The sequence below is a fragment of the Lactuca virosa genome, chromosome 2 (assembly GCF_052849685.1).
Source record: "Lactuca virosa cultivar CGN04683 chromosome 2, Lactuca_virosa_CGN04683_v6, whole genome shotgun sequence".
Taxonomy (NCBI): domain Eukaryota; kingdom Viridiplantae; phylum Streptophyta; class Magnoliopsida; order Asterales; family Asteraceae; genus Lactuca; species Lactuca virosa.
In genome coordinates this window covers 70,804,911-70,826,055 of record NC_136427.1, presented here as the reverse complement: position 1 = coordinate 70,826,055, position 21,145 = coordinate 70,804,911, and the positions used below count along the sequence as shown (strand labels likewise).

The 21,145-nt window shown below is 32.1% G+C and overlaps 1 long non-coding RNA gene across 2 annotated transcripts; it reads left to right on the top strand.

Moving 5' to 3' along the window:
* The first annotated feature begins 11,467 nt into the window (after positions 1 to 11,467).
* LOC145156382 (uncharacterized) lies at positions 11,468 to 13,263 on the top strand. 2 transcript variants are annotated; one of them, XR_013736658.1, is made up of 4 exons: positions 11,468 to 11,711; positions 11,853 to 12,630; positions 12,759 to 12,855; positions 12,957 to 13,263. It is a non-coding gene; the product is annotated as an uncharacterized LOC145156382 (long non-coding RNA). The 2 variants fall into 2 exon arrangements; XR_013736657.1 differs by having other exon boundaries at positions 11,472 to 12,630.
* The last annotated feature ends 7,882 nt before the right edge of the window (positions 13,264 to 21,145 follow it).

Here is a 21,145-nt window from a genome sequence, read left to right as displayed (position 1 = left end):
TGGTTACAATAATATCACATTTTACCTTAATTAAACTAATAAGTTAGAGGTAATCAGTACTGCAGGATGTCAGTTCATAAGACAACTGAGTACTTATATTTTCCTATTACTTTCATTTTGTGACAGTTCCACTTGAAAGTTAATACAAACTATTTTCGAGTCAAGATAGTTATAAACTAGGGAAAACTTACATTTTACATCTGACACACAGAACAGTCGAGTCTAGTACATTCAGTAGAAGGGGGCCTATAATGCTAACCTTATGATTCCTTAGTGTATGCATTCAGGGATATATATTAATCGGATCCGACAGGTAGTAGGATGTGTGCTTTCCGCTTCATTTCCTGTTCCTTGTTTGGTTGTAGGCTTAGAGCAGATACACCAGCCTACTATCTATCTGATCTTAGATATATATATGTTTCCGTATACACCAAGTAATCATAAGGGGTACCAAGTATGGGCCAGGTCATAGGACACTAATTCAATGCACCGTTTTCTAGTACAAAAACATACTTTTCAAATAAGAATTTTTGGTATACAAAACTAGAAACTTACCAGTAAAGGGTTTAATCCATTTTATTAAACCGGTATAACTTAAAAGACCTTAGGTGGTTAATTCTATAATAACTTAGTTTATACATCAGGGTTATATATAATTAATATCCGATAGGTAGTTGGATGTGTGCTTTCCGCCTCATTTCCTGTTCCTTGTTTGGTTGTGGGCTTAGGGCAGATTCACACAATTAACTATTTGTTCGATATTAGATTATATATAGCTAGTATAAACTAATTGATTATATAAGGAACCACTATGGTTACCATTTTTATTATAAGAAATAAGGGTTTTCTTAAAGCATCTTTTCATCAAATATAAATGAACTATTACAGTTAACTCTGTGAGTACCAAGTGAATACGCCAGGGTTATATACAACGATGACCTAACAAACAATGGGATGTGTGTCTTCCGCATCATTTCCTGTTCCTTGTTTGGTTGTGGGCTTAGGGCAGATACACACAACCGATTGTTTGTTTACTCTGGGTTTTATATAACTTGTATCCATTTAGTACTTATAGAAAGGACTGTAGAGTCATTTTCACTTATCTTTCATCAAAGCACGAAATATAGGATTTCCTGGAGGAACAAGCAAACCTTTCTAAACATAACTTACTATCACTTACTACAACTTTCTACAACTTTCTTACTACTCACTTACATCACTAAAATCTTATGAACTCACCAGCTTAAATGCTGATCTACGCTTTCAAAATAACTTGTATTCTCAGGAGACCAGTAGACAGGTTTGCACACTGGGATTCAGAAGATGGAGCAGTAAAGCTTCATGTCTTTTTGTTATTTGCTATGTATTCTATATTATGTGTATCACATACTTTGTAAACACTTTCTTTCTAATGAAATGGTTGTTTATTACTTTGCTTACTATGATGCATGTCTTGTGATACTAAACATGACGTCCTCCACCCCAGAACGTTTACGTCGTTCCGGTTTTGGGGTGTGACACCAATAGGCCGAAAAATTTTATGTTTAGGATCCAAAGATCCTAACTAAATTTAATGGGCCCAAACCACTCCACACTTCCTTCTTGGCCCAAAAATCTCGGCCCATGTAAAAAAAAGTGAAATGGAAAGGGGGGAGTTGACTTTGGAGGTGCCACCTCTATTTTGTCCACCATGTATCCATGTTAGATCCCCCATACTTCCATGCAAGTCACCTCACTACCTCTCTCCCCTCTCTTCTTCTACTCTCGGTTGAGAGCCAAAACACACACACACACACACACTTGAAAAATTCTCTCCAAACTTCTCTAAAATCATCCTCTTCCTTCCTCCAAGATCTCAAAATTTTGCTAGGGTTCTAAGGATCTTCATCAAGTCATTCAAATATTTGGTAAGTTATTGTCAAACACAAGTATCTTCCTTCATCTTAACATGAAAAACTCCTTCTTACATGGTTTTTATTCCATGATCACACCTTAGAAGCTTCATAAACTCGAGATTCACAACAAAGGTGTGCTAAGACCAAAAATCATTTCCATTTCTTCTTCAAAAACCGAAACATCAAGCAAAGGTGAGTTCATACCCCCCTTGTTTTCGGTTTTCATATGATTTTTGGGGGAGAATGCAAGTAAAATGTGTAGATATATGTGTTATATGCATGTTTTGTGTGAATTCTTAATTTATTTGGTAATAATGTGTGAGATCTTAGCAAATCTCGAAATTTTAAGTATTATTTAGCAAAGATCTATGAACTATGACATTATATACATCACATTATCAAGCCAAAAGTTATTCCATGTTTAAGATACAAAAGATTTCCAACAAAAACCTTGTTAAATGTCAAAATTGTCATGAAAACAAAAGATAAGGGCAAAAAGTGACATTTATGTTTTTATAAGGGCCAAAAAGGTCCTACATGTATAAAAAGGTATTCTTATGTTAAACATACTTTAGAAAGGGCCAAAAATGCAAATTTAAGCTTAATGGGCCAAAACTTTTGGGCATCACGGTTTTGGGCCCAATTTGCGAAAAACAATGAAGTTTTGGGGTTAAAAATGTTATTTGGCCAAAGTTTGAGTCATAAATGTAAATAAACCAAATTTAGGGGTGAAAATAACATTTCTTTTCAAATTGGACCAAAAATGTAAAATTTTCCAAAATTGGGCCGAAAGTGTAAATTTTTACAAACAAGGGGTTGAAAATGCACTTTTCTGCAAAACAGGGTTCTAAATGTGAAAATATAACTTTTTGGGCTAAATCCGTGAAATTCCAAACATTTGGGACAAAATTACAAATTTTTATAAATTATGAACTAAAGTGTCATTTTTACAAAACTTTGGGCCTTAATTAAAAATTGGAGGATTATTAGCCAAAAATGTCATTTTTTAAAAAAAAAAGGAAAGCTTCTTATCATCAATCTAGTAAACCTTGAGCTAAAACAAACAACGGAACAAAACAAATGAACGAAATACGTCGATAACTATTTATTGGGCCTAATATTCATGTCACTTGGCCATTGGGCTTAGGGCCCAATTAAGTGTATATTGAGCCCAATGTTTTCCATGACGTGTTTATTGGGTCTTGCGACCCACTTACATGTTAATTTGGGCCTAAGTTATGGATTACATGTTTATTTGGGCTTTTGTGGCCCATTTACATGCCTATTGGGCCTAAATTACCCTATTACCTGTTATTGGGCCTTTGTGGTCTAATTACATGCTAATAGGGCTTGGAATGGAAATTTCACATGCTAGTAGGCCGTAACTATGCCTTTGTGTAATCATTAAATGTCGTATACTTATATATGTACCTTTTGAATACAAAAACATACCACATATACGTAAACATTAAACATAGCACAAAAGGGGTTGAGAATCTAGTGAGACATGTCGGTTGGCACCTCTGAGTGTACAATCGTAGCCTGTAGTTATAATCAGAGTTTCCTGGTAGGAAAGCGGGAGCTTGTGTATAGATCTATACGGGGTGACCCCCCACGCCTTAGCTGTTCGCTACAGCTAGACTAGGCCAGTCTAGGGCGACAAAATCTTTAGCAAGACCGGCATTTGGAAAAATACCAAGACGGGCGACCTAGTCATTATCATGCATGGTTATAATGGCTAACGGAAAGAAAGAGAGCACTAACGAAGTATTCCTAGGTTGTACCCTTACCCTAAACGACCATTCTTTTCCAATCGACATTATGCCAGTTTCCATAAAAAGTTTCGATGTCATCATCGGTATGGTTTGGTTGAGCCCCAATCGTGCTGATATCCTTTGTTACGAAAAAGTCATTCGCCTCAATCTGCCATCTGGCGAAGCCCTCATTATCTATGGTGATAAACTCAGTTCAAGCCTTTGTATCATTTCATGTATCAAAGCCCAGAAATATTTGCGAAATGAGTGCTATGGATTCCTAGCCCATGTCGTTAACGAAAAACAGGAAGTTAAAGACCTCGAGAGCATCCTCGAAATCTGCAACTTTCCTGATGTCTTCCCTGAAGATCTTCCCGAAATTCCTCCCGAGCGCCAAGTCGAGTTCCGAATCGACTTAATTCCCGGAGCTACCCCCGTAGCTAAATCCCCTTACCGTCTAGCGCCAACAGAAATGCAAGAGTTATCCAGCCAGCTCAATGAACTACTCAGCAAGGGATTCATCAGACCAAGTTCCTCGCCCTGGGGAGCCCCAGTTTTATTTGTGAAAAAGAAAGATGGGTCCTTTCGGATGTGTATAGATTATCGCGAACTGAACAAGCTTACCATCAAAAACCGTTACCCTCTTCCTCGAATTGACGACCTCTTCGATCGACTGTAAGGAGCTAGCTACTTCTCAAAGATAGACCTAAGATCAGGGTACCATCAATTACGAGTCCATGAGAGTGATGTTCCTAAGATAGCATTTCAGACTCGATATGGTCACTACGAGTTTGTAGTTATGCCCTTTGGTCTAACCAACGCACCCGCGGTAGTCATGGATCTGATGAACCGGGTGTTCCGCCCCTTCTTAGACAAGTTCGTAATAGTATTCATTGACGATATACTTGTCTATTCTCAAAGTGAGGAAGATCACAAACAGCACTTGAGGCTAGTGCTAGAAACTTTGAGGGCGGAGAAACTTTATGCAAAATTCTCAAAGTGCGAATTCTGGATCAGAAAAGTAACTTTCATTGGTCACGTGGTTAGCGAAGAAGGCATACACGTGGACCCTTTCAAAATCAAGGAGATCGAGAATTGGTCAGCACTGAAGACACCCACGTAAATCCGTCAATTCTTGGGTCTTGCTGGCTACTATCGCAGGTTTATCCAGAATTTCTCCAGGATTGCTAAGCCTCTAACCGCCCTGACTCATAAATGTGTAACCTTTAGTTGGGGATAAAGTCAAGACACTGCATTCCAAACATTGAAGCATGCCCTATGCAGTGAACCTATCTTGTCTCTTCCAGAAGGGACGGAGGACTTCGTGGTCTTCTGCGATGCATCCAATCAGGGACTAGGCTGTGTGCTCATGCAGCGAGGAAAGGTCATTGCATATGCCTTGAGACAGCTAAAAGCACACGAAGTCAATTATACAACTCATGACCTGGAGTTGGGAGCAGTGGTCTTCGCATTAAATATTTGGAGACATTACCTTTACGGAACCAAGTGCACCATCTTCACTGACCATAAGAGCCTACAACATATTTTCGATCAGAAAGAGTTGAACATGAGGCAACGGCGATGGGTAGAGCTACTCAATGATTATGAGTGCGAAATACGTTATCATCCCGGCAAGGCCAATGTGGTAGCAGATGCCCTCAGCCGGAAAGAGTATTCAGGTCGTAAAGTGAAGACACTGACAATGACCATCCATTCTCATCTGTCCGCACAAATCAGAGAGGCTCAGCTGGAAGCCTTAAAACCAGAGAACATGTTGGATGAAGCCTTGAGGGGAATGGAAAAGAACTTAGAGATCAAGGGAGACGGAGTTTATTATTTCATGAACCGGATCTGGACCCCAAAGTTCGGTGGTTATAGGGAGGTTGTCATGAACGAAGCTCATCGAACTAAATACTCCGTTCACCCAGGTTCGGATAAGATGTATCTGGATCTCAAAAAGCTATATTGGTGGCCAAACATGAAAGCAGAAATTGCTACCTTCGTGGGCAAGTGTCTGACTTGCACCAAGGTGAAGGTGGAATATCAAAAGCCCTCATGTCTACTTCAGCAGCCAGAAATACCTGAGTGGAAGTGGGAAAGAATCACAATGGACTTCATTACCAAATTTCCCAAGACCCCGAGTGGCCATGACGTTATCTGGGTAATCGTCGACAGATTGACTAAGTCTGCCCATTTCCTGCCAATCAAAGAAACATACAAGATGGAGAGACTGACTCGAATCTACATTCAAGATATAGTTCGACTAAATGGTGTAGCTGTGTCCATTATCTCTGATTGAGATAGCAGATTCACCTCGATATTTTGGCAGTCATTGTAGAAGGCTCTTGAAACTAAGCTGGATATGAGCACAACTTACCATCCACAGACCGACGGGCAGAGTGAGAGAACCATTCAAACCCTAGAAGACTTGCTGAGAGTGTGCGTTATCGACTTTGGTAAGTCGTGGGACACCCATTTTCCATTGGTTGAGTTCTCTTACAACAACAACTATCACACTACCATTAAGGTTGCGCCGTTTGAATCCCTCTATGGTCGTAAGTGCAGATCCCCTCTGTGATGGGCTGAGGTGGGTGAAACGCAGCTACTCAAAGGACAAGTCCCTGATAGCACTCTCACTGGCCCAGAAATCATCCGAGAAACCATAGAAAAGATCTTACAAATCCGAGAACGACTAAAGACTTCAAGAGATAGACAAAAGAGCTACGCCGATAAGAGACGAAAACCTTTGGAGTTCCAGGTTGGTGACCGTGTTCTGTTAAAGGTCTCACCCTGGAAAGGCATGATACGCTTCGGAAAGCGTGGAAAGCTAAATCCGAGATACATTGGACCATTCAAGATCCTCGCTAGGATCGGCCTCGTAGCTTACAAACTCCTTTTACCCTAAGAGCTTAACAACGTACATCCCGTCTTCCACGTCTCGAACCTCAAAAAGTGTCTATCCAACGAAACTCTTGTAATTCCACTCGATGAAATCGAGGTCAATGAGAGTCTTAACTTTGTGGAAGAACCAGTCGAAATCATGGATAGGGAAGTCAAACGAACGAAACAAAGTCGCATCCCGATAGTGAAGGTTAGCTGGAATGCAAACCGGGGACCTGAATTCACTTGGGAGCGCGAAGACCAGATGAAACAGAAGTATCCGCATCTCTTTCCTTAGTCCGTAATAGTATTCGTTTTCGAATTTCGGGACGAAATTCCCTCTATCAGGGGGATGATGTGACAAACCAAACATTTTTCAGTCAACGAAAGTCAATTTCCGTTAAATAAATTTTCGAATTTTGTTTATTTTGTCAAAACTTGTAAGGGTTAAGAACAGTTTAGATCATATAAATTAAATTTATATAAGTGTCGGATCTAAAATCATGCAAAAAATCAAGTTTTTCTTCGAAAATCAGCCAAGTCTCGTGCAACCTGGTGTTTACGGCCGCAATCGTGTTCACGACCGTAAACCGTTCAAATCCGTAAACCGATCACGGCTGGGTGGACCCCACCACCGACCATGAACCCAGCCTATATATATGTGTTCTTACTATCATTTATACTTTTCTGGCCGAGAACCTACTTCTCTCTCTAAAATCATCAACCAAAAACTCAAGTTTTCTCTTCATCTATCACTCAAATCCACCTTAGAACTCGCTTTTGAGCATCAAACATTCATCCTTTCATCAAATCAAGCATACTTTGTTCTTGAGTTCACGGCCTTAAACCCTTCAAATCTTCATATTTCACCAAGAACACCAAGAACAAGCCGTGAACCATTCAAAGACCGTAAACCCTTCAAAGGCAGTAAACAGTTCACGGCCGAGAACAGTTCACGGTCGTAATCCCTTCACGACCACAATCAGCCCTACATCGTGAATCTTGGCTGCAAACCCACTTTTCCACTTCGATCGAGTCTCGGTAACATTCTTTAACCAAAATCAATTGTTTTTCCAACACTTTAACTAATGGAATCGCTAATTTAAATACAAATATGTGTTTAATTATTATTAGGATTCCGTTAACTTCGCGCGCAACAACTCGAGGGTCCTCATTTCCAATCTCGTTGTCCAGCACTTACACGCAACCAACAGTGAGTTCATACCCCTACGCTTTTAGTATTTTTACGTTTTTAGGGGGAGAATACAAGCCAAACACAAATAGTTTTTGTGAACTTTATATACAAAATTTCAAACAGGATTAAAATTTAAGCAATTGACACAACCAAAAGATCACCACATTTTATAAAATGTTTAGATATCTCATCCCTTTTGTAACATGCTGAGCATAAGGGAAGTTTTCAACTCGCAATTATAATTGCATAGTTTTCAGAACAATACATGAACCGAGTACTTAACACACATACAAACTATAATAGGTATAGTTTGGGATTTCAATACACAGTTTTATCATCTCAGGATTATACATTAACAATCATATAAACTATGACTGATATAGTTTATGGTATACATTACTACTTTCTGAATACAAGAGTACCATACTAAATAATTATTTAAGTATAATTATTTTTTTACTCTACAAGACATACGTATAGATTCAAGTACCAGTGAACATTTCATTACACGTAAACTAGTTAATACAGGGTTGTGAGACATCACTTCAATTGTACCCTTCGGGGTGCGGGCTAAATCCTATCATAGTATAACCAGAGTCTCCTTGTGGGAGAGCGTGAGATTTGTGAATAAATCTATTCAGGATTGACTATCCCACACCTGAATTGCTAGCTACAGTTAGGCAGGCATGCCTGGGGTGACAAATGTCATAACGTCCGACGCCTGAAGAACGTCGTAGAGGTCACTAGGTCATATCAAGCATGGTTATACGAACTCACAACAGTATAAACTAACCTTTGTTTACGGAACTTCATTCTTCATTAGTTTTATTTTAATTAATAGAACTATTGTACATTATACTGGAGGATTCCAGTGGATAAAATACATGGTTTTATTTTAAGTAATGAAACTACTAAACATACTGGTGGTAACCAGGATTTTAAACAGAATATTCTATACATACTGGTGATAGCCAGGTTTTTCATACAAAAGGGGTTTGTATTCAAAACAGTGTTATACAATTAATCTGGTGGTAAACAGGCATTCGAACTAATACTTTATGGAACACTATAACAAACTCATATGTTAGAAAATATTGGATTTTCTTGGAAACATACAAACATTTTCACTGGTTCATTAACAGGTTTTCATTACAAAAACATGCTTATGAACTCACCAGCTTATATGTTGATACTCTTTTCAAAACCGCTTGTATTATCAGGAAATCAGCAAACAGGCACTCCCGCAGCTTTTGAGAAGACGGAGTGTATAGAGTCACATCTTTAATATTTTGCTATACTTTTGGTTTATGCAAATATGTATCAAACAGATGTAAATATTTTACTTATTCAATGTAATGGTTGTGTTTACTTTAATTACTATGATGCAATTGTTGTGATACTATACATGACGTCCTCCACCCCCGAACGTTTCCGCCGTTTCGGTTTGGGGTGTGACAATGTTAGAGACGATATGAGTGCAAAATAGATGTTACGGACCAAACACACAATTTTAACAAACAATGGGAAAATTTTCAGTAATTTGTTCAAATTCAACTAATTTGCTATCTAATATGTTTTAGGGAAATCTCCAGAAAAGTCTTAAAATTTTAGTCCAATTTATGATAAAGTCCAAACTAAATTTTGTTTACAGAAAAGCACAGAATATCGGTTAAAACTTCGAAAAAACCCTTTTCGGCCGGTTTCGCAGATTTAGCCGGTATTCTATCTTTTTTTTTGTTAGTTTGCTTAAAATTTTGGGATTTTTCCGGAAACTACATGATAACCAAAATATTGTGACTTTTCTGAAAATTACCATGGAATTAATGAATATTATTATTAACAAATCATTTATAAACATAACAAATATTTTTATTATAAAAAAGGAAATACACTTGTTGCTAATTTCTAGGAATAAATTGGTGGTCTAAGTACTCCTCTATTGCTTATTGACCACATCAAACTCTTTACGTTCCTCCTATGCGTCGTTGTGGGTATGATGGTGAGATGTACTTAGTGAATGTTCCTCTAATATTGGTGTTCCTCTTATGTTATTTAACGTAACTACCACCCAACATCCATACCTTACATGGTAACAACCATAGGGTAACAGACATCTATCAAATGTGAAAAAATGAATCGTGAATGATAGTTTATATGAAAACAAGTGTAGGGTGATTATCTATTTAAATTGTCATTCAAAGTTTATTTTTCATTATGTGTGTAATTTGATGGTTTTTACCGAATAATGTATGGAGGTTAGGTGGTATTTAGGTTAAAGAACATAATGAAAGATCTATATGTTCAAGAATCATTATGTAATGATATTTTCTAATAACATGTGACCCTATAACGTCACACCTAATAGAAAGTAGACACTTATTGATTGTGTATTAATAAATATTATCAGCTCTTGAATTTAATTGAAGAAACGTACATAATACATCTCACTATGACACCCACAACGATACATAGGAGGAACATAAAGAATTTGAAGTGGTCAACAAACAATAGTAGTAGTCGACAATTCTATTCCTAGAAATTAGAAACAAATGTATTTCCTTTGTTTATAATAAAAAATATTTGTTAATAATAATTTCATAGTAATTTTCAGAAAAGTCCTAATATTTTTGTTATCGGGTAATATTAAAAAAAGTCATAATATTTTGAGCAAACTAACGAAAAATGACAGAATACCAGCTACATCTACGAAACCGGCCAAAAAGGGTTTTTCGAAGTTTTAGCCGGTATTTTGTGCTTTTCTATAAACAAAATTTAGTTTGAGACTTTTTCATAAATTGAACTAAGATTTTATGACTTTTCTGAAGATTTCTCATATGTTTTACAAAACGACCATGTTTAATTTTTACATTTTTAAAAAGGGTAGTGATACAAAAACATCATATCTTAATAAGAAACATTTTCTAAAAATATTACTAAACGTTAATATTTAAATACAACCATGTCATATATTTATTTGATTTATATAAAATATGAACTAGAATTATTTTTTATGGTTATAAAAACAGAAACATATATTTATTTAATTTATATAAAATATGAACTAGAATTATTTTTTATGGTTATAAAAACAGAAAGAACATTAGAAAAATCATAGTCTCGATTGAAAAATTAATATATTCATTATAAACTTAATATTTCATAAATAAAATATTATTAATATTCAATAAAATAAATAAATAAACAAAAAGTACGAAATTTAGATTTAAAATATGATTAGAGTAGAAATTATATTTTACCGAATCAGTTAAAAGATACAAAAATATAAGTGTAAGTTGATAACTTAATATATATTGTAAGATAAATAAAAAAGAATAATGACTAAAAGAAAATATTCGCTCACATTGATCTTGAGTAGTTTTAGATAATCTATCAAATAATAATAAATTTTATATATATATATATATATATATATATATATATATATATATATATATATATATATATATATATCTTTTTAATAAATAAATAGTGTTAATATCCTGCCATGTATCATGTGTCAAAGTCTTAAATCAATACTATGCCACATGTCCTCTTTTTGCTTATCCATTCTCAATTTGATTTGTTGCATCTGCGTTTTAATTAATATATCCCAAAAAATCAGCAATATCTTCATCACAATCCCAATAAATCACAATAAAAATCGATTCATATATGGAGCTTTTCATGTTTTTCCCGCCTATTGAAATTCATTATTAAATTACAATTACACATTTAAATTTGAATTTCACATTGTAATCCCTCTAACTCAGCGTCAATTTTGATTTACAATTTCACAATCATTGTAAACGTCTCCTTGATTAAACAGAATCTCATAAATCTCGATCAATTCACCTCTCAAATTTTCAATTATGATTCATTCATCTACGTTTCTCCAAATCCTTAAACCGCCTCTGCTACAACTATACTCCATTCACACAGTTGGCAACGACTACTATGTATTTGTAGCACAAAGTTCATAATTTTAGTGTGCGTGTTGAATTTTGTATTCTTCGATTTATGTGTATAGACTCACTTTAATTTCACCTCTTTGTATAACTCATTTCTCACAACTCTCTCGCTTTCTATTCTAACAGAGACAAGATTGAAGGAAATTTTAATTTATTGTAGGTGAATTGTTATAGGGAATCTGATTGAAGGTTTTGATTTTTGCATATGTGAATTGTTAGAGGGAATCTGATTGAAGGTGTGTTCGTTTTTATGTTAAGATCCGAGTGAAGGTTCTAAGTGATTGAGGAGTGGGTGAGATTATTCACAGGTTATACTTCTCTCACTCTCTCACTCATTAACGTCTATGTTGCTAATAAATATAGTTGCTAATCATTTTTTATTTGTTTGGTTCAAAAGGGTGGGTAGTGTGGATCCCCTAAGCCGAGAAGTTCTCTTGCATAATTATATAATGCCCGTAACATGTTTGATGAAATGCTTGAGGGTTTATTTCTATTTCAAATTACTCAAATTGCATTTTGTTTGAGAAAATCTTTATGAATTTTGAGATATACGATTATTATGTCCCTTCAGTTCATCTTTTGAAAGATAGTGATTCCAGGTTGTTTTTTAATTACATTTTTTTGTAAATATTAAATGCATATATACTCTTAAACCATATTTCTTTAAAGCTGTTTAGGCACGAGCACATAAAGTAATAAACCTCTACCCAGGTAGGTACGTTTTCATTTTAATTATCATATGGGTTTGAGAACCTAATGTTTGTTGTGTTCTTCAGGTTATGTACAAAAGACGAGTTTATAATTTTATTATGGGTTAATAGAACATGCACTCCATGTGTTCGGTGAAATGTCTCACCTTTTTTACCCAAGTGCAATCATCTTTATCAGCCTTGAAATGACTGTTTGGTTCCGGATCGTGACCTAAGAAGCTAGGATCAGTAAGTTTATGTCCGGTAAATTCTAAATTATATATTATTCACTCTTAATATATACTAAATTCAGTAGTGAAAGTAATTTTTCATATAATGCCTCACTAATGATAGAATAAATTTGCAATACCAAACAGGAAGTGTAAACTCAAACCAGTTGAAATTGAAGGATTCTTTGATAATACTATCAAATATTGTAGCTATAAAGAAGCTTAATATGACTTCAAAATAAAAGTAAGTTGAATCACTTTTGAGTTTTATGTTATTGTAAAGAAGTTTTAATATTGGTCATATAACATAGACATTTGATTTTTCATTCTCACATTATTCTATAGGAACAACTCATTTGGAGGCTAAGACTTACAAAACTATTATATACAAGATTCGTTAGCTATGTATTTCACTCAACAATGTATCGAAGGTATCCTCCCTGTAAGTTTTTTTTTTCAATGTATGAGGTTCTTCGCGGCATCAAGCATTTTTTATCCTGTTTTTTTTTTCGTTTAATTTGGCGGTGGTAACACACAATGTGGAATATGGCTTAATGTATTCACTAAAACCACCACTATCATGACCACTACCAGGTATCTTGAATTTTCTTTTTTTTAAACCATTGACTTTAAACAAATTCATTTAAAAGTACCATTGTATATGGCTTTTAAAGGATTTTTTAAATAAACAAATCTATGAAGTTTATACCATATCTTTTTTCTTACATATGTGGTTGACTTCGTGACTTGGGTGAAACTTTCATAGCTACTTTTTGCATTTAACCTTACAGTTATATTTTTTTGCAGGGAGTTCTTTATGTTTATAAGTACTTAAACTAGGCAAGTGTTATAAACTAAGTTGTTATATGCTAATGAGGTGGTAACTATGTCTGGGTCGTTAGTTATCATTTATAGCATTGAACTTTCAGTTCCAATAAGAATAGCAATTCATTAACTTCTTTCGGATTATCGATCTATTTTCAATATACAATACTATCACACTCCAAATTTTTTCCCATTATCACAACCTTAAAGGTTATCGGTTCTTATGATTATCAACTAATATAATAATATTAGAAAATAAAAACTTTTTTTGTTTTAAAAGTCTTATGAGGGTTTAAAGTAATTTGAAAATGCAAATCACATTCTAAAACATAATAACTAAGAAATATTGACATAACCATTTTATTGATGAATTTATAGAATTTATTCCGCTGACCATTTTATTGATGAATTTATAGAATTTATTCCGCGAAAACATACATACAAATGAACAAAGTTAGCCAAAATATTAATTTACAATCTAAATATTATTTGGTTTTTTTTGTTTTTATTTTGATACATAAATTTGAACATAGATTTGAATATTATTGTTTATTTATTTATGATAAATCATTTATTATATATATTTTCTATGTGATTATTAAATTCTAGATAGTAGTCTTAGTGATTGACCCTGTTATGTTACGCTTTATAGTGTTGATATTACACTTGCTGATGACACCTGTAGCTACTGGAATGTAGAAAGATTATGTATTATATTTTACTTATCATTTTATAATGAAGTAGATAATAATTGATAGAAGTTTGGTTCTATTCGTTTTACTTTTAGCTACATAATGAAGTTCAATTTTGATTTATCTCCTATTACATTATTTCGGTAATTAATTATTTCAGGTTTTATTAAAACAAAAACATATTTGATTCTACATATCTTTTAATGTAATTGACTAATTAAAAATTTAATAATTTATTGTAAGTTTTGTTTTAACGAACTTCATCAAGCTTGAGTTTCACGATCAGTTTTTAATTAGAGTTTGACATTTTATCAACTCAGATACCCAGTTTGGTTACACCCTACTTAATTAGTGCATATAACATTTGCATTTTATATTCCAAAATTTAATCAATAATTTTGCAACCCAAAATGTGACAACTCTGCATGACATCCTATCATGTTGGGTCAATATGTTTCTAACGTCTTTTAAATTTGCATTTGAAAAAACATTTTTCTTAGAAAACTTATTTTTCCAAAAAGAAAAAATGTTTAATTTGAGGTCAAATAACTAATCTATAACTCTTAAGAATCATCAAATATGTAACAATGTTATTTATGTTGTTTTAAGTTGTTAACCCGTGTACAACGCGGGTTATAACCTAGTATATATATATATATATATATATATATATATATATATATATATATATCCTCCTTAATAAATAAAGAACTTATTGCCACATGTCCTCTTCTTATTCGATATGTCACATGGCTTTTTCTCAATTTTTTTCATTTTTATTTTATTCCACTTGGCAAATTCTGGTTTTTCTTCGTTTTTTCTTAATATAAAATAACTAAAATTGACTATATTTTAAAGGTTGACTACTTTAATGCTAACGTATGTTATATATGTAAGTTATTGATTGTATTAAAATCCATTATTTTCTTTCATCTATTGGAATTTCACTCCTTTTTACATGTGTTATATCTTTCATCTGTTGCAATTACACAACTAATTTTTTATAGTAACTAGGCGAATGCCCGCGCGTTGCGCAGAAACACCTATATAATTGAAGTATTTACAAATATATGTTTTTTTAAATATAACATTAACGTTGTTGTTAAATTTGATATAATAATTTGTATACTAAATTAATATAATATATTGATTATTTTGAATTATATGATAATATATACATCTATTATAACTTCATAATCTCAATCGTTTGAATGACTTCTACTCGCGAGTTACACATGAATAAAATTAAATATAATATATGATTTAATGTTATTTATAGTTGTTGTTATTGTTAATTAATTTTTTAAAATTTATTTGCTTAATGTTTTAATTTTTATCATTATAATTATTTAAAACATCAAACATTGTTTTTTTATTTTAAAGCTAACAATATAATCATTTTTATAGAGTTATTTTTAACTATTGTTATTGTAAGTTATTTTAAGCTACTTATTTGGAAACTTTTAACGATTATAAAAATATATTTAGGAAATATTTTAGTTAAATTGAGATTACAATTTAGTTTTTGCATTTATCACTATAGTTTTTCACTTTTAACTATTTAAAAAATATTCTTTGGTTTTTTAAATAGAACATAAATTGATATTTAAGTTGACATTGTAATGCGCATAAACATCTATATAGTTGAAGTCTTTAAAAATAATTTTTTTAAATATAACATTAATGTTGTTGTTAAATTTGATATAATAATTCGTATACTAAATTGATATAATATATTGATTATTTTGAATTATATGATAATATATATATATATATATATATATATATATATATATATATATATATATATATATATATATATCTATTATAGCGTCATAATCTCAATCGTTTGAATGACTTCTACCCGCGAGTTACACATTAATAAAATTAAATATTATATATGGTTTAATATTATTTATAGTTGTTGTTATTGTTAACTAATTTTTTAATATTTATTTGCTTAATGTTTTAACTTCTATCATTATAATTATTTAAAACATCAAACATTATTTTTTGATTTTAAAGGTAACAATATAATCATTTATATAGAGTTATTTTTAACTATTGTTACTGTGAGTTACTTTAAGCTACTTATTTGAAAATTTTTAACGATTATAAAACTATCTTTAGGAAATATTTTAGTTAAATTGATATTACAATTTAGTTTTTGCATTTACCACTAAAATTTCTCACTTTTAACTATTTACAAAAATTCTTTGCTTTTTTTAGTGAAACTAAAATTTATATTTAAGTTGACACTGTAATGTTATATTTAAATTAACAATTTAAGTATTTTGTCTAAACTGTTCAAAAGTTGTAGCTTTAAACTGATAATGGTTTACATACAACAACATTTTAAATCTATTAAATTAAGTATAATATGTTAAAATTTAAAGACATAACTTTCAAAATAGAAGTAAATATATTATTTTAAAATTGAAATTTAGTCTATTTATGATTACACTTTAGGTTTGATATTTATTTAAGCTTATTACCCAACTTATAATCATTATTAGAAAGACACTACAATTTATCATTTTTAACTATTTATAAAATATTCTTTGGGTTGTTTAAGTTATACTAAAATTTATATTTAAGTTGACCCTGTAATGTTATATTTTAATTAATAATTTAAGTATTTTATACAAATTGATCAAAAATTATACCTTTAAAATGATAATGGTTTACATCCAACAATATATTAAAACTAATAAATTAAGTATAATATGTTAAAAGTTAAAAAACATAATTTTATAAGTAGAAGTAAAGATATTATTTTAATATTGAAATTTAGTTTATATATGGTTACACTTTAGGTTTGATATTTATTTAACCTAATTTACCAAATTATTATTATTATTATTATAAAGAAATTAAAAAGTCATGGGAGTTTCAAATGAATGTGGTGAAAGGAAAAAAGAATGAGAGTTTCAAATGAATGTGGTGAAAGGAAAAATGCTTCCTTTATAAGTATATATAATGAAATGATAATGATAATGATTAGAATCAAACGAATTGATATCGATCACTGTATTTCTGTATTGTTAGCCTTTCCAAAATCAATTTTCAAAATTATGTATAAAGACGATTTCATTCTTCTGGTATTGTTACTTCCAGCATTCGAATTGTTATCAAGGATTCTACGAACCTTTAATCTGCATCATCATAATCGAATACACCACCATCTACATAAGGTTAGCAAATCATTTTGATTTAGATAAAGAACTTCTTTTGCAAATCATCTGATTATTGTTTATCTGCTCAGTTATTTTTTATTTCTCTTATCTTTTCCCTTCATTGGTCGACTTCTCATGTAATTCTTATATTCAAGACCCTGCTGATGTTGGAATGCATATACGATGTTTGATTAAATGCCTCAAAGAAATACATTTACTTTGACATATAATTTTTTTGATTTCGTTATATTTGGGCTATTTGGTCCCCTGTTACAGACATGTTTAACTTTCTGATAATTAGTATTGTAGCATAAATACATGGCAAATCTGCCCCCGCCCTTAAACAAACATGTTACATGAAGTTTGTCAAAATGTAGAAAAAACGGTGCATGTATAAGTTTTTCTAATCTGGTTTTCATCCAAAGCCATAACAGATCGATTCTTTTACCCCAAAATTGGTCATAATCCGAAATTCCGAATCATTTTTTTTTATGATTTTACCCTTCTATCAAATATGAATTCTTTTGAAGTGATACGTGGAAGAAGGGTTTGGAGGGAAATGTGGTTGTTGTCGATTTGCATTATTTGGACTTAAAAAATAGCTTTGTTTTTGGTACATTTTCGTTATCCTCAAGTCATTTGAAATATTGAACATGTCTATGATTTCTTTTTAGCCTGAATATAAAGTACAATATTCAGTTCAAGGCATTTTTTATGGAATTCGAATTTTGATGTGAGAGTGGATTCGTAATCTCAATATGACTAACAGGAAAAAGATGGCCATAGAAGCAATTATGATGACTATCTTATGGGTGCTTTGGTGATTTAGAAACTTGAAGGTGTATGGAAACGAAAAGAAAAGAAAAGATATTATTGTTGAGTCCATTGTTGATTATTCGTTTAATTGGTTCATTAATAGAAATAATAAGGTAGTCACAACTTGGATTCATTGCTGCAAAACCCATTTCTGTATATATATATATATATATATATATATATATATATATATATATATATATATATATATATATATATATATATATATATATATATATATATATATATATATATATATATATATATATATATATATATATATATATATATATATATATATATATATATATATATTTTTATGTAGGTCTAAATAAAATTTTAGCTGTTCAAATAAAAAAAAAATAAACAAAATGAAACAAAACTAAACCATTATTTTTGAAGTATGGGATCAAACCATATAACTCTTAGGATGATTATAGATGTAGTTTAATCGTTCTTTTTATTATTGTTATCCAACTATGGGATCTATCATTTCCAACTCCACGTATAAATTCTGAGCTCACATTCTATACTTCGTGATGCTTTGAATATATATTATATACATTTTCATTTTTTACATAATGGTAAATTGGAAAAAGAAACTTATTTGTATTTTATAAATTTGTTGTTTATTTATTTTTATTTTTTCAGATTTATGGTACTCATAGCATCTTACTTATATGTTTTAAAAAAAGTATTAAAGGAAAGAAACGTAGGTTTCTAAAATTGTGTTAATTTGATACTTATATGTTTTAAAAACATTTTTAACCCTTAATGGAAGTCAGCTATAATTTTGAACAGGGGAAATCTTGGAAAAGGGCAATTTGGTCATTGTTATTTGTTTAACTTTTACTTGAGTAAATTACACGAATGGTCCTTATGGTTTAGGGTAATTTGCACGTTTGGTCCACAACTTAATTTTTTAACTCGGAAGGTCCCAGCTGTTTGTTTTTGTTATGCGCTTGGTCCCTGTCTTACCTAAAAAGACTATTTTGCCATTGATTTTTTAATTTATTTAAATAAACACACCCTAACCCACCCCACTCATCTTACCTTATCTACCCCATAATTTTTCTCTATTTAAATAATAGTCTTTTTACTTAAGACAGAGACCAAACGCGTAACAAAAAACAAATAGTAGGGATCAAGCGCGTAACAAAAACAAACATTAGGGACCTTGCAAGTTAAAAAAATAAGTTAGGGACCAACGCGTAAATTACCCCAAACCATAGGGACCATTCGTGTAATTTACTCCTTTTACTTCATATAACTATGTAATTGCTTTAACACTTTCACTTTGCATCTAAATTGGTTCTTTTAGATTGCTTACACGAATAGAAAAGATAAGTTTGTCTCGTCTTTTTTCAACTATTATTTTGAACAGGGGAAGTCTTAGAAAACGGCAGTTGATCCTTTTATTAAGGGTAATAGTACATTGCTAAGTGCTATTTCGTATAAAAAATGAAAAATGGGATGCTATTTCTACAATTCTTACAAAGCTGTCGTGCCCTGATCATTTTCATTTTTTACACACGGGTAAATCAGTAAATTGGAAAAGAAACTTGTCTTTTATAAATTTGTTGTTTATTTATTTTTCTTTTTTCAAATTTATGTCACTTATAGCATCAAACTTATATTTTTTAAAACAAGTATTAAAAGAAATAAAAGTAGGTTGCTAAGATTGTATCAATATCATATTATATGTTTAAAAATCATTTTTAACCCATAATGACAGCCAACTATAATTTTGAATAAGGGAAATATGGGAAAATGACATTTTGGTCCTTTTATTATGAAAAATTGTTATTTGTTTGATTTTTACTTCATATAATTGCTTAACACTTTCAAATTATTACCTGTTTTTTATGTCATAAACGATCATAAAAGAAAAGTTTATTTTTTCGTCTTTTTTCCTTTTTTTTACACCTCTTTCCTGTTGGCATCCTTATTATTAATAAAATGTATATGCTTAATCTCTTTGTTGTTAATATGTATAAGCATGCTACTTTCATTTTTTTTCATAAGGGTAAATCGTTAAATTGGGAAAAAAAACTCATTTGTCCTAATATGATCTCAATATGGTATTATTATATGCAGGTACCGTAGAATAGGGAATGTTATGTGTGCCATGGATAATTTTGCTCCTTATACTACTTTGGTTTGGATTTTTTACAATAATGGGTACTCGTGTAATGTTGATGAAAATAATTGGGTATCTATTTGTAGCACCCGGTTCCTGGTACGTATTTTCATTCAAGTAATTATAACATTTTGGCCTGGGACTCGGCGAGTTGAAGGTCCAACTCGTCGAGTAGAATCGACGTTGGACACGGGAGTTTAGTGACCTACTCGACGAGTCGGCGAACCGACTCGACGAGTAGGCGTTGTTTGGACAAAACCCTAAATCTGAGGGATTGCACCCTATTTAAACGTCCTAACGCAGCCTCCATCGTCCCTTATGCTCCCAGAACACCTCATACTGAAACCCTAATCGTTTTGTGAGATCTAAGGCCCTTTTTGGTGATTTTGGTGGTTTGTGATCACAAGAAAGAAGGAAAAGCTTGAGGAGCCAAGAGGAAACCAGAAGATTTCGAGTTTGTGCAGCATCCACAGTTCCTTAGAGGTATAAAGCTTATACCTTGTTCATTCATGTTCTAGATCCCTTTTTGGAGTGAATTAGGGCTTTTAGGAACCATTTTTGGTGACCAATCATGAGTGCAGGCATGGTTGGGGGTTAAGACTCCAGATCCAGGGTCCTTAGGGGACTACATGGCCTAAAGTGGCCAACTTTGTAGCCATAGAGAGCCACATGCACCTTTAGACCTCATTTTTGGGTCCATTAAGCTTATACTCCCATACATGCACGTAAAGTTCATAACTTTACGTGCTAGATCGATCTTAGAAGCCCAGATCTATCTTTTGGATGAGTGTTGTACATCAGAAATCGAGATATAAGACTTGGACAACACAGACTCGTCGAGTTGTTCTTGGAACTCGACGAGTCCAGGGCTTGAGTCCCCAGTCT